The 14,235-nt window shown below is 33.7% G+C and overlaps 1 long non-coding RNA gene across 1 annotated transcript in view; it reads right to left on the reverse strand.

Annotated features, from left to right (window-relative positions):
* Positions 1–4,191: 4,191 nt before the first annotated feature.
* The window catches only part of LOC138700552 (uncharacterized), a 424,767-nt gene continuing 414,723 nt past the window's right edge, over positions 4,192–14,235 (reverse strand). Inside the window, exon 3 of the long non-coding RNA XR_011332390.1 lies at positions 4,192–4,900. This is a non-coding gene — a long non-coding RNA (uncharacterized lncRNA). The remainder of the gene's footprint in view (positions 4,901–14,235) is intronic.

Genomic DNA, 14,235 nt, shown 5'->3' on the forward strand with positions numbered 1-14,235 from the left:
CCGTGTTGAGCATATGAGCTAATATTTCTGGATGTTTAGTGTCTGTTTACAATCCTTATTCAGAAAGGAACAGTCCTAATGGCAAAAAATATTTTAATAATAACGGTCATATTTGAAGTTTAAGATTGAGGGAATTTAGGACAAAGTTAAAATCGATTCTAAAAGTATTAAAATGGAACATTATTTACTCATTTCGATATATTCAACATATAGCTACAGTTATGCATTGTCGGAGATAGAAAGCTATGGGTTTATTTCCAATATCACCTCTATTCTGCATGCAGAAACTTTCCCGCTTCTCCTTGCAAAAATAATTAATAATAAAACTACACGATAAAGCGTTCATTAATGGGATTTGTTTACGAAGTAATTTCAGAAGAATTGTTGGAATAATACGGTACACACTATTTTAATATCCCCTCAGGAATATTTAAGAATTACGATTATGGACCTTTGAATGAATGTATTAATATGTCACAATTATGATGCTTTTCATTTATGAGTAAAACAGAGATATTTTCGTTAAGTTGAATGAGCTTTGAACGAAGGACTGAGTAGGTTGTCCTACAGTACATCAGTAATTGCAGAATGTTAGAGAAAGTATTAACAATTTCATCGTAGAGATTTCACCAGATAAACTGAGTCCTTGCCTAATCTGCATCTAGTTTCGCCTCATTTTGTTCGTCTTGCAACTTAACTGTGGAAGTTTTTAATATAAATAATTAAGGATAATAAATAATTAGATCGATATAGGTCGTGCAAGATTTTTGAGTGTCTGCCAAATATGAAACCAAGTAATGTTTAAAAATATTAAACATATTTTTCTACTCGATAAAGATCAGATAAGAGTTTTCTGAATTGATTGATTTTGTATTAACAAAAGCCGCCCTAAATAAGGGTTCGATAGATCGGCCTACTAATCAATTCATAAAGAATAAACATTAAAAACAATTGTGTGACAATTTGAAAGGAAAAAGAAAACATTAAGATAAATGATACGAAAACAGGAAATCATTTACAATAAAAGTTTGTTGGGTACAAATTATTACTAAATTGTAGCTAAGGATGATTTAAACACATGAGACCCTATGGCATCAATCGTTGCATCAGAAATTTTAAATTGTTTAAGTTGATTTAAAGTTTCTCGTGGGATCGTGCCACAGGCACCGAACATAAGCCCAAAAACTGTCCAGTGTGTGATGTGGTATTGTGATCCGAGATGCTGACAACAAGGCTCATATATGACTTGTTTTTCACGACACACCTCTTGTGGCTGTTGCTCATGCATCTCGTAACGGATTGTGGGATCAAGATTGATACCCTTATCCTTCTGCTGATCAATTATGATGATATCAGCACGTCTAGTAGAGCCATCAGAATAGAAATTCTTTAACGAACATGATATGAAATAATATCTTGTGATTATACTGGAAGATCAATAATGAAAGTTTTATACACTTCACTGTTCGAATTTCTTAAAAAATTAAAATGTATTTACTACCGTTAAATGAATATACTGAATACAGTAGAAACGATTTAATACATTTTTTTAGGAAGCTGGTTTTCAGTGTTTTAGTTGGCATGCTTGTCATTTAGATCCGAAATTCGCGGTTTCAAATCCGATCGAAATTGATACCGATAGATTTTAACCCCTTCAGGCCTATGCACATTATAATGTACATTGTTTTTCTTTTCTTTTTTGGAATGTCTTCGATACTTTTAAATATTTTGAAAAATTCTATGTGATAGAAATGGAGAATATTATTTTTGACACATTTATATACCTGAATTAAAAATAAAATTGGCACCAAATTTTGGTTTTCTGTGAAGACTTGATTTGGAATTTTTGAATCCTCAGAATGATCATGTAACCAGTTTTTTTCTTCAATTTTTTTTAAATATAAATTAGGGACTGAAAGGGTTAAGGAAGGCGGCAAAATGTCTTAGTATGGTTTACTTTGGAAAGAAAATAAAGCTCGAGAGAGCCTATGTCGTACATATAAGCCTACAGAACTCATATAAAACCTGTTCTTATCAACGAGAAAGCTCCAGAAAAAACTATTTAGCAGTTCTTCCTCGACCAATAACCTAGCTTTTCGAACACATGTTTCTGCGAAGCAACGTATCGATTCAGACAGCAGTTGTCTCCGCAGAATATCTTGTGAAACAACAAAGTTCTCTGACATGAAAGCAGAAATTAGCGTATAAAATAAGAGGGCGGGCATAGTAAATAGACTGCGGTGTATACGGTGTTGTATAGCGGACGGGCCCTCGAAATCAAAGAGGGATATGAAAATATTCTAGATATTTTCTTTGAGCTTGATAAGATTTTCATAAATATGTATACAGAATACACTGAAAGCAACGAAACTTCATTACTGATGGTAACTTGATGAAATTTCTCATAATACAGAGTGATTCACGAGGGAAGGTAAAAAATTTGGGATGTGAATTCTGAAGTCATTCTGAGTGAAAAAGTTCATATGAGTATAGGTCCGTTTTCGAACGGTTACGGAGATATGGCTCTTTGATTTCACAAAAACGTATGAGATTCCATTGTACTAACTCGCATTTAGAGACAGATAACGGAAAAATCTAAAGTTTATATTCCCGTTTGCATACATACCTAATATTCTAGAAGTCGGGGTCGATATTTTCGCGCGTTTTCAAAGGCACCTCCTCCTGCTTCAATGCACTGTTGCGCTCAGGCGTGAATCGCGCTGCGCTCGGGAGAGTTGCACGTGGCTATCTTTATGCCGCATCCAAAATACGGTCGATTAGCGCTTCTCTCGTTTCCTAGTTTCTTTGCTATACCGAGCCTTTCACCCAACTCCATATATAGTTAATACTCTTCGATATGGTATCCTTGTGTTCGGAAAGCGTCGTTCATATTCAGCGACGGCATGCAAGGTACTTCCATCGCGCAAACCATAAACATACACAATATCGGCGTATTCTGCAGCCGAAAATTTATAAGGCATCTTGAAAAACACAACTTAACACTTCCGATAACTGTACCTGTATAACTACTGTACTGTAGGTAGCTGACTGAACTGCTGTGAACCGATAAGTGATAGCGTATTTGTTGTGACATTTCTGTGGTGTTTGAGTAAAGGGAGATAAGTCATAAAAATTAGTTTGGAGATAAACGAAAATTAAATTAATTTTCTACACAAATAAAGCACATCAACTGCTAGTATTCTTTGATTTTTGCACAGTCATTTGTATAATTTAACTTGTGTGTTCATCTGGGGGACAAAATTACATCTGCACAAAAAATGACTTATCCCCCTTTACTCGAACACCACAGATTTATAATGCCCCACCACCCGGTTTGTTTCTCTTCTCTTATCTACATCGCTCACGATGCAGATTCCAATGTTACGTCATTCATCGGTGATCTTGTCTCACGTCAGCAGCATAAGGTAACGTCTGATTCACATTGGGGTGAGACGTTTTACCAAAATAAATTCATCTAGCTCCGCCATCGTTCGAAAACGGACCTATGTTCATATGAACTTTTTCACTCAAAATGGCCTAAGATACCGTATCGTAAATTTTTTTGTGCGAGATCGTGCGTATTTGCTTGGTTTCCGCACAAAACCAATCCGTGGTAAGTCTAAAATTCCACATTAAGTATTCCCAACCTAACACACATAACAATTTCCCTCTTCTTACCGCTTAAGTGACATATTGACTTTACTGCTTTAGGCTTCTAACATATTATTTTTAGAGACGTTCAATATAGTAATAATTATAAATTGGAAACTTACCACTGCAATTTCACGTAAATAGCACTGTTAATTATTGTTTTTAAATATTTGCAAAAATTAAGTAAACTCTACAACTCCACTAAAGTTACTGGATTCGTAATGCAAGTAACATTAAGGAAGCCGTGAAAATATCAACAAGATTCCAGATGCCGATATTATTACTGTAATATGTTACATAAATAATATTGTTAAAATATTAAAATGAAAAATAAATCATTACATAACCTTACCGTTTGTTTTAAGTTCGCATTTATAGACTGGGGGAAAAAAAGACAGAGTATATCACGACTTGCTGGAGTATAATAAACACAGAAAACATTTTAAAGCAACAATGTTGAAGATAGATATTTTTGTTTTACAAATTTGCCGTCACTGAACAGAAACCAAGATGGAGATATCATTGCAACTAATTAGAAATTCCTCTTTCAGGTATGTAATAAACGATCTTCGCACAAAATAATGTACGATACACGAGCGGTATGTTTTCTTTCAATTCTCGGAAATTAAAAAAGCTCAACTACATTTCGCTTTTTCAAACTTTTCCTCGAACATGAAAACTTCAACATACCGCTCTTGTAACGCATATTACTATTACATTTCCTCATGAATCATTATGTATAACTCCATAAATAAAGCAATACTTTGCGAAATTTAAATTCTTAAAATTAATAACAGTGATTATTTTTGAGTAAGTTTATAAAATGCATTTGTTCAGTATACATTTGTTGACACTACACCAACTTGATTTCCACTTTGTTAAAAATCTTCATTATAAATTGTTTTCTGGGACGTAAAGTCACCGTTGACTAGACATTTAAGCAAACACTTTCCGAGTCACTAATTCGCAGACAATGTCAACCATCCAAGAGGAAACACGACGAGCCGCTGTGGCTGATGTTGGTGGAAGTCTCTTCCTCTTCTGGATTGTCCTCGTCGACGTGCTTGTCTTCACCCGGAGCAGGGTACAGAGGGGTATCGGACTAAGGTTTTTCATAATCTCGCCGTCTTATGACAGCGAAGTGAGTCATCTGGAAAGAGTTGCTCTTCTTGCTGCCCCGCTCCAGAGTGCCCGTCATGCTGTAGCCCATGTTGAAATCGGACGTTGACACGTTCGACGTCAGGTACAGCTGTGTGAAGGAAGAATTCAGAGCATATTTTGTTAAGTACTGCGGAATCAATGAGCTGAAAACAAGTAAAATCATTATTATGATGTGCCGAAGTACATATAATATTTTCGTGCAGAAATTCAGCGTCCTCTTATGATGAAAGATGAGTGGAAAAGAGAAAAATTCTCTCCCGTGCTGTGATTTGAACCCGGGTTTTAAGCTCTACATCCTGACGCTCTATCCACTAAGCCACACTGGATTCCCATCCTGATGTCGGATTGAATAATCTCAGTTTAAGTTCCACCTCTTGGGTTCCCTCTAGTGGCCTACCCTCATGCACTGCGTTTATTTATTTACTTATTTCTTTATTTCTCTATTTATTTCTTTATTTCTCTATTTATTTCTTTATTTCTCTATTTATTTCCTTATCTCTCTATTTATTTCTTTATTTCTCTATTTATTTATTTATTTCTCTATTCATTTATTTATTTCTCTGTTTATTCATTTATTTCTATATTTATTTATTTACCTATTTATTTCTCTATTTATTTAATTATTTCTCTATTTATTTATTTATTTATTTCTCTCTATATTTATTTATTTCTCTATTTATTTCTCTATTTATTTATTTATTTATTTATTTATTTATTTATTTCTCTATTTATTTATTTATTTCTCTATTTATTTTTTATTTATTTATTTCTCCATTTATTTATTTATTTCTCCATTTACTTATTTATTTGTCTATTTACTTATTTATTTCTCTATTTACGTATTTATTTCTCTATTTACTTTTTTATTTCTCTATTTATTTATTTATTTATTTATTTCTCTATTTATTTATTACGCTATTCATTTATTTACTCTATTTACGTATTTATTTCTCTATTTACTTATTTATTTCTCTATTTATTTATTTATTTCTATATTTATTTCGCTATTTATTTATTTACTTATTTCTTTACTTATTCATTCATTCATTCATTCATTCATTCATTCATTCATTCATCCATTCTTTATTTATTTATTTATCTATCTATTTATTTATTTTATTTATTTATTTATTTATTCGTTATTGAACATAACAGGCAAAGCCCAATTACAATGTTCAAGACTGACAAACTAATTTATAAAACATAACAAGGAAAAGGAAACATACATTTATTAAAACTGAAACAAAATATAAATAAGAGAAAGAAAAAAAAGAGAAATTGAAATAAGATATGAAAGTAGCTTCAAATTAATTAACAACAATATTCTGTAAAATATGATAACAAATAATTCTGAATCTAGAGAAATTCATATTGAAAATATCAACATTCGGATGAGGATGCAATTTATTGTATAACTGTAACATTTGGAAAACTGGGGAATTTTTGTGGGACTCAGTATTTGTCCTTGTATTAAGCTTAGGTGCATATAATGTTATATAAAAAAAATAAACCAAGACAATCCAACTTATTGTTAATAATTTTATACAGAAAGTTTAAAGATTGACAATTTTGTCTAATTTGCAAACTAATAAAAGTGAAATGTTGAAGCATTGTAGCTCTCAGAAGTGGGATAATTATTATAAAGTCTATAATATAACCATTTTAGAAATTTATTTTGAATTTTTTCTAGTAACAGAATATATTTATTAGTAACTGGGTTCCAGATAACCGCAGTATACTCTAATTTAGATCGAACAATGGAATTATACAAAATTATTATAGTTTTGACTTTAAATTTACAAGAATTTCTCATAATAAAACTTAAACTTTTATAGGACAAATTTACATTATTAATATGACTATGAAATGTAAAATTACTTCTAACTAATATACCTAAATCTTTATGCTCATTTTCTGCTCGTAAAACTGAATATGAAAATTTAATTGTATTTTTCAATCTAGAAAAGGTCATATGTATACACTTATTAATATTAAATAACAATTTATTATTAATACTCCAAATATGTAAGTTTGTAATATCTTTTTGAAGTAGCTTACAATCTGATATAGTTTTGATTTCTTTATACAATTTAATATCATCCGCAAATAATAAAATTTTAGAATGTTGTACACAATTCATAATATCATTAAAAACAATAATGGACCAAGATTGGAACACATCTTTCATCATATGAGGACGCAGAATTTCTGCTCGGGAATACTATATGTACTTCGGTACATCGTAATAATATATGACAAGCGGAAAATAATCACTTTGTGATTTAAGACGGCGCTAACTCCGTCGGATTCCGGTCACTTAGTCACTCACAACCAGTGCATCTCTCCACATGTGTGGATGCTGTGCCACTATCATACATCTATGACGCAGTGCATGAGGGTAGGCCACTAGAGGGAACCCAAGCGGTGGAACTTAAACTGAGAGAATTCGATCCGACATCGGGATGTAAATCCGGTGTGGCTTAGTGAATAGAGCGTCAGCAAGTAGAGCTGAAAACCCGGGTTCAAATCCCGGTGCCGGAGAGAATTTTTCTCAATTCCACTCATCTTTCATCATAAGTAAAATCATGCTTCCGATAATATCAATGCAAAATACATGCACTAAAAACATGCACACAATCGCAACAAGAAAAAAAAATGCATACACTGGTATGAAGTACAAAAGTGCATTCGATGAAAAAATACACAACATTTATGGCATAGCAAAACTGTCTCCTCAAGCCTCGGTTTTTCTGAACCAACGCATGCGAGCTGCAGGATACGCACCCCGCATGCCTCGGTTCTGAAAAACCAAGCCTTCAGCAGTGAACTCAGAGGCGCGTGGGCGCATTAAGTTGGCAACACTAAGGCAAGGCAACGGAGCAATGGCCTTGAGCAGGCAAACTCGCGTCGCTCTTAAGCTAATCACGTTGCAGATCGGCTACATTCAAACGTGTGCGTCTTGTCATTCGCTGCTGATGACGTTATGCACTTCCTAAGGATCGATAAATAATGAATGCAATCGTCCGCCATTTTGGTTCTTTCGTTGGCGTTAAAAGAAAGCACACGAGGACGCTATTTGCTGAACTGTTAAACATTATCATGTCGTAGCTCCTATGAGAGTCGATTTATTATCATAGGAGATACGGCATTATAATGTTTAACGGTGCGGTAAATAGATTCCACGTCTGGTAGTTCGACAACGAAAGAACAAAAATGGCGAACAGTAATATCTACCTAGACTTTATAGAGCCTTCATTTCTAAGGATAAGCAAAGAGGAGGGATTAAGGGAGTTTGAGAATAAGGTTCTTAGGAAAATATTTCGGGCTAAGAGGGATGAAGTTACAGGAGAATGGAGAAAGTTACACAACGCAGAACTTCACGCATTGTATTTTTCACCTGACATAATTAGGAACATTAAATCCAGACGTTTGAGATGGGTAGGGCATGTAGCACATATGGGCGAATCCAGAAATGCATATAGAGTGTTAATTGGGAGGCCGGAGGGAAAAAGACCTTTGGGGAGGCCGAGACGTAGATGGGAGGATATTAAAATGGATTTGAGGGAGATGGGATATGATGATAGAGAGTGGATTAATCTTGCACTGGATAGGGACCGATGGTGGGCTTATGTGAGGGCGACAATGAAACTTCGGGTTCCTTAAAAGCCATTTGTAAGTAAGTAAGCCAAGATGAGGGGTCATTCCGGAAATAACACCGACGCGACTATAGTACCATTGAACTGAAAAGCATTTTATATCGCTCAGTTTAGCGAATCCGTTGTCATCATAACTGAGTGTAACCACAGTCTAGTATATACAGTCACGAAGCTCAATACGTAGTAAATATGCATCCATAGATAGTTGCTAACCACTAGGATCGCTAATATCGCCTCATTACAGACAATGCGAAATAGTACCGGGACAGTCTATTGTTCCCAGCACCCTCACAACTCAAGCTTCGTGACTGTATATACTAGACTGTGGTGTAACTAAGTGTGCTAGCGCATCAATCTCGCTGTGGAGAGAATTATGCTACAGCCAGTGTCAGCGTTTTGGCGCGTGTCCTTGAGTGCAAAGCCAGTCAGTGAGCACTTGTTGCCAGTGCAGCAGAACGGTACCACCCAAGTACACGTCGCGTCAGCAAACTGCCAATCACAATTGTCAGTCTTATGGCCGGTTTGTCCAAGTATTGTTAAAAGACATAACGACTGTTAAACCTTCAAAAGTTTGTTAAATACAGTTTTTCCATTTGTTCAACACCAGTTTGGCTTAACAGATTCTTAACCGTTTGTTAACTTTAAATGTAGGATTTCAGGCCGTTAACTCATTTAACAAACAGTTAAAACATGGCGGATAACACCACAGCTGTTCAGACAAAAGTTGTGAAAGTAACATGTTATGTTTCTCTTTGAGGAATGTTTAGAGTAAGGGACGGTTTCACCAAGCTTCAGTAAATCAGTCCAAATGAAACATTAACTAGTACTGAACATTGAAATATTTACACGATTACGTTTGTATGTGAGCTGTGTCCGTAGACTTCAAGCCTAGAAGCTATATGTGCCTCGTCGCGCTGGTTACGTCATGGTACCCAGATGGAGTAGTCAGTAGCGTGGTGGCTCAGGGGCCCGTGTTCGGTTCTCGGCGATAACTTTTTTTTTAACGTAACTAATTTTTATACATGTTACCATTCTTCATTTTTATAATATTGTGTAGTGGAACTTATCAAATTAAAGAAAAATAAAAGAAATACACATGTGGATCTAATACATTGTCCACATGCCATCGGCGTCTATCACTGCCTGCCATTTTCGGGGAATTGAGTCCACCAGATCGCGGAAATAGTTCTGGTCCTTAGCGAAATCTTCCCAGGTAACCAGAACTTGATCCCAGAACTGATCTGGATTTTGAGGTGGGATGTCTCGATATTCGTCAGTCCTCTTTTTCATGCTTTTCCGTGAACCGTCTTTGAACGTTTATGGCGGTGTGCGCGGGGTGATTATCCTGCTGGAAAATTAAATTTCCATCGGAAAGAAAATGATTATAAATTCCAAGAATCCAGCTCTTTCGCTTCTGTTTTAAAGCCAGTGCAAACATATCTTATCGCTAGCTATAATATAATTCTAATAAATGAAAGTTAATATACCAATTAAGTTTTGTTATGTTTGAATGCACATTATGTATTAATTTACTAATATTTCTTAGGTACCGGTATGCAGTTATAATAATCACTTTCATGTCTTAAAATAAAACTCAGTTGTATGTTACCTAGTTGACTAGTTTCAGCTTTGTCTCAGTCGTTTTTATGATATTCTAACCTATGATCAGTTTCTTCTAAAATTTTGAGTACCGGTACCACGATCTTCGTGACGCGGTATCTTTTGTGAATTTTTGTGTTATTCAAATGATCAAAATGATCGGTTTTTAAATAGTTAACATTATCTCCATTTGACTCTTAATTTTCGACCAGTTCCAGATATAACAATTCTGCGTCGAAACGTTCCGCCATTTTATATTGCAACTAATGAATAATTAAAAATTTAAAGACGGAAATTTCTATCACTAAATTTAATGATAGTTTTACTGGTTCGTTAGGTTCAAGATGCTTGATGAGATATAAAAATGATTTAATGAACCAGTAAATACATTAATGAATCATTAAAACCTTAATGAAGCTTTGTGAAACCGGCCATAAGACTGGTAATATATAATTTAAAAGATATTTTGGAATATTAATATAGGGAAGATAATCTTTATAAGTCAACTGATTATCATACTGACGCTCATTTCGGTGCTGAGCTATTACCCCTTTAATATTGAGGAAATGTGCGATATCGACGTGGCAAGAAATTGAAGTCAGATTTGAATATCCTACAAACAGAAATAGGCCACTTGTTCCAATTCACCAGCTACTATTAACTCTAGATTCCATGTTACTGGCTCTTCAACTATAGCCGATGTCAATAATGCTTCAAAATATGCAGTGAGTAAATAATAAAATGTTTCAGCAGCAATTGCTTCTTTAGGACGAAATTACATATAATTTATACATGGACCTGAATTAGAGAATTTTATATGATACGGAATTCTCCTCGGGTTTTGTGTACAGTTGACTACACACACATTCGTGTAATTATTGTCACCTAGTGGTCATAATGCTGAGATTTTTCTAAACAGAAATTCATATTTAGCATTATAAAATACAACCATACTTATAATAATTATTATTATTCAATAGTAGTCAATGCAACTTTCATTTATCAACTCTCTATACTGTATGAATCATGGCTACTGTAACAAGTTACGATTTTATACATGTTTCATGACTTACTCTACAGTACAGAATTTAAATAATAATATCAGCCAATAAGAAGTTGTCTTACATATGCAAAATCATTACCAACTGCTGTTGAGTAGTTAGAATAGTATTAACGACAGTTAAAGTTAAGTGTTGGTTATTTTAAACAAAATTGTATTGTAAAAATGGAAAACATCTTAACAAAACGTTAGAAATAAACCAGCTGTTAATTTAACATTTGTTAAGCCAAATTAAACATTACTTGGAAAAACTGGCCATAAGACTGACAATTGTGATTGGCAGTTTGCTGACGCGACGTGTACTTGGGTGGTACCGTTCTGCTGCACTGGCAACAAGTGCTCACTGACTGGCTTTGTACTCAATGACACGCGCCAAAACGCTGGCACTGGCTGTAGCATAATTCTCTCCACAGCGAGATTGATGCGCTAGCACACTTAGTTACACCACAGTCTAGTATATACAGTCACGACGGTTGAATTGTGCGGGTGCTAGGAACAATAGACTGTGCCGGTACTGTTTAACAGTCGTTAAGTGTTCTAACAATACTTGGACAAACCGGCCATTAGTGTTCAATGTCTGCGTCAAAGGCAAGACACTCGCACTTTGCGTTTCTGGGATGTGTCTTTGAGTACATTGTCCAGTCAGTGGCATCTGTTGGCACTTCGGCTGACAGTGGTACCACCTCCTAAACATATGTGATGTCAGAAATCTGCCGATCACAGTTGTCAGCTTTCTCGCCCACAGACAGCATGATTTAGACAGACTATATAGATGGATTATCGATAATTTTCTACTGTTAAATCTTAATAAATGTTGCTTTATGACGTATTCTAAAAATAAGACAGTTGCTCAAAATTCGTATGAAATTAATGGTGTGAAGTTACCTAGAGTAGAATCATGTAAGGATTTGGGTATTTATTTTACACACAACTTATGTTTTAAAATGCACTTAAATCACGTAGTAATTGATGCATATAGAAAATTAGGATTTATAATCAGAAATACAAAAGAATTAAAAAATATAAATATTATTGATACTCTATATAAAACTTTAGTTAGAAGTAAGCTAGAGTATGCGTCTGTAATATGGTCACCTCAGTTCCAGTCCCATCAGATGCAAATAGAAAGGATACAGAAAAGAATTTTACGTTATTTATATTAAAAAAAAACATCACGTGTCGTCTTATGACAAGAAAATTTCATATAATCAGTTACTTTTTTAATTTAACTATAAAACTTTAAAATCTCGATGATTAATAAATAGCCAAATTTTACTCTATAAGACTGTTAACGGTATATTGAATAACTGTGATTTTCTTAAATTCCTTCAGTTCAATGTAAAAAAAAAACAGAATTATGTCATAGGCAACCTTTTGTTATTCCTATTCCTAGAACTGTTTTCTTCAAGAACTCTCCATTGTTTGTTATGTGTCTTTAAACTCTTATTCTCAATTGAATTTCAGTTTAACAATTGAAACATTTCATACAATATTAACAAGAATTGTATTTCCTTAGATATTTAAATTATGAAGAAGTGTATTATAATGTTTTACTTTAGTTTTTAAATAATTTTGCATAATTATATTGACATTTGGCACTATATTAACACTGTAATATTATATTCTAGTATCTATGACCATTATGTGTTTTATTTCTTTCGTTTGTGTTGTTTGTTTTGTTGTTTTTTCTCTTATTATGTATTTTTTGTATATATCTATGTAAGCCACCTGTAATTGGAAACCTGCTTCTGTTGGTGGTGGATTTAAAATAAAATAAAATAAAAAAAGATAAGATACTCGCTCTCAACGTTCCCATTACCTAATTCACGCGTCATAAACTGTGGATTTGGTTATACGCACTGTACTATTTCTTAGTTATTTCAGTCAAACATTTCACTATGAATTTCGTAATGATATTATTAATATTTTAACTAAACTGGTGTTATCGTGTCGTGTGAAGGTATTCTTTCTACAAAGCCTAACAAAAGATAGGAATTTCCTCAGCGTGGAAATCAAGTAAAATGTTTAATAACTATAGCAGGATAGCTCTTATCTGGTCTTGATAGAGTAGAAAAATATATTTAATATTTTTCAACAATATCTGGTTTCCTATTTGGCAGAGAATCAAGAATCTTACATAGCCTATATTTAATCTAATTATTTAGTCTCCTTAATTATTTATAATATTAAAATCTTCATAGCTAAGTTGCAAGATGAACAAAAAGAGGCGAAACTAGTTGCAGATTAGGCAAGGAATCAGTTTGTCTGGTGAAATCTCTAGGATAAAATTTTCAATTCTTTCTCTAATATTCTGGAATTACTGATGTACGGAAATGTACTTCGCCAATTGATAGCTATTTACGAGTACTAAAAATTTTCTCAGTTTAGGTATAATGTGGGTTGATTCCTTTCTGCAAAATGTGGTCCAATTAAACAAACATTCGTCATTCTGCATCATAATATGAATGACCTTATCCTGGCTACAGAAGCCAGAAGCAGCTTATCTTTATGAATTTACGTAGGTCATACATTTAATTAATTTAATTAGCACTAAAGTGGGAGAATAGGCAATTCCACATCATACAGCAACAGTAAATTTATTCTCTCAACATAATACGTAATGAACAGCAATTTAAAATGAATTCGAGCAAGCAAAATTATACATAGGTGTTAACAGCATAACATCCACTGGAGTTTGTAAATGTTTTAGTGAACTTTTCAGCTGTTTGTAGCAGATAAAAAGAGAAACACTATTAATTTAGTTTAATTTACAGGTGGCCTAACATGCCGTGTTTCCCAAATTACGAATATTATCCGTACCAGATATTTCATGCGAATAACACTGCAGTGAAAAATAAAACACAATACTGCCATGTCGGAGAAGGGTTGGCTATGGCAACGAGTTCTGTATTATATTATACGTAATATTAAACATATGCCATAATTCGAAAGGTTACTAGAGTGTGATCTTTGACCAGTGTCTGTCCTATGTTGTATTAAGGGGTTAGGTATAGCTTACGGAAGTTTAATTTTGGAAATATTCTACACTTTTTCCTTTCCATTGCTGTAACTTGAACAATAATTAAAATTAGACGGTATAAAACAATG

This window comes from Periplaneta americana, chromosome 5 (genome assembly GCF_040183065.1).
Source record: "Periplaneta americana isolate PAMFEO1 chromosome 5, P.americana_PAMFEO1_priV1, whole genome shotgun sequence".
Classification (NCBI taxonomy): domain Eukaryota; kingdom Metazoa; phylum Arthropoda; class Insecta; order Blattodea; family Blattidae; genus Periplaneta; species Periplaneta americana.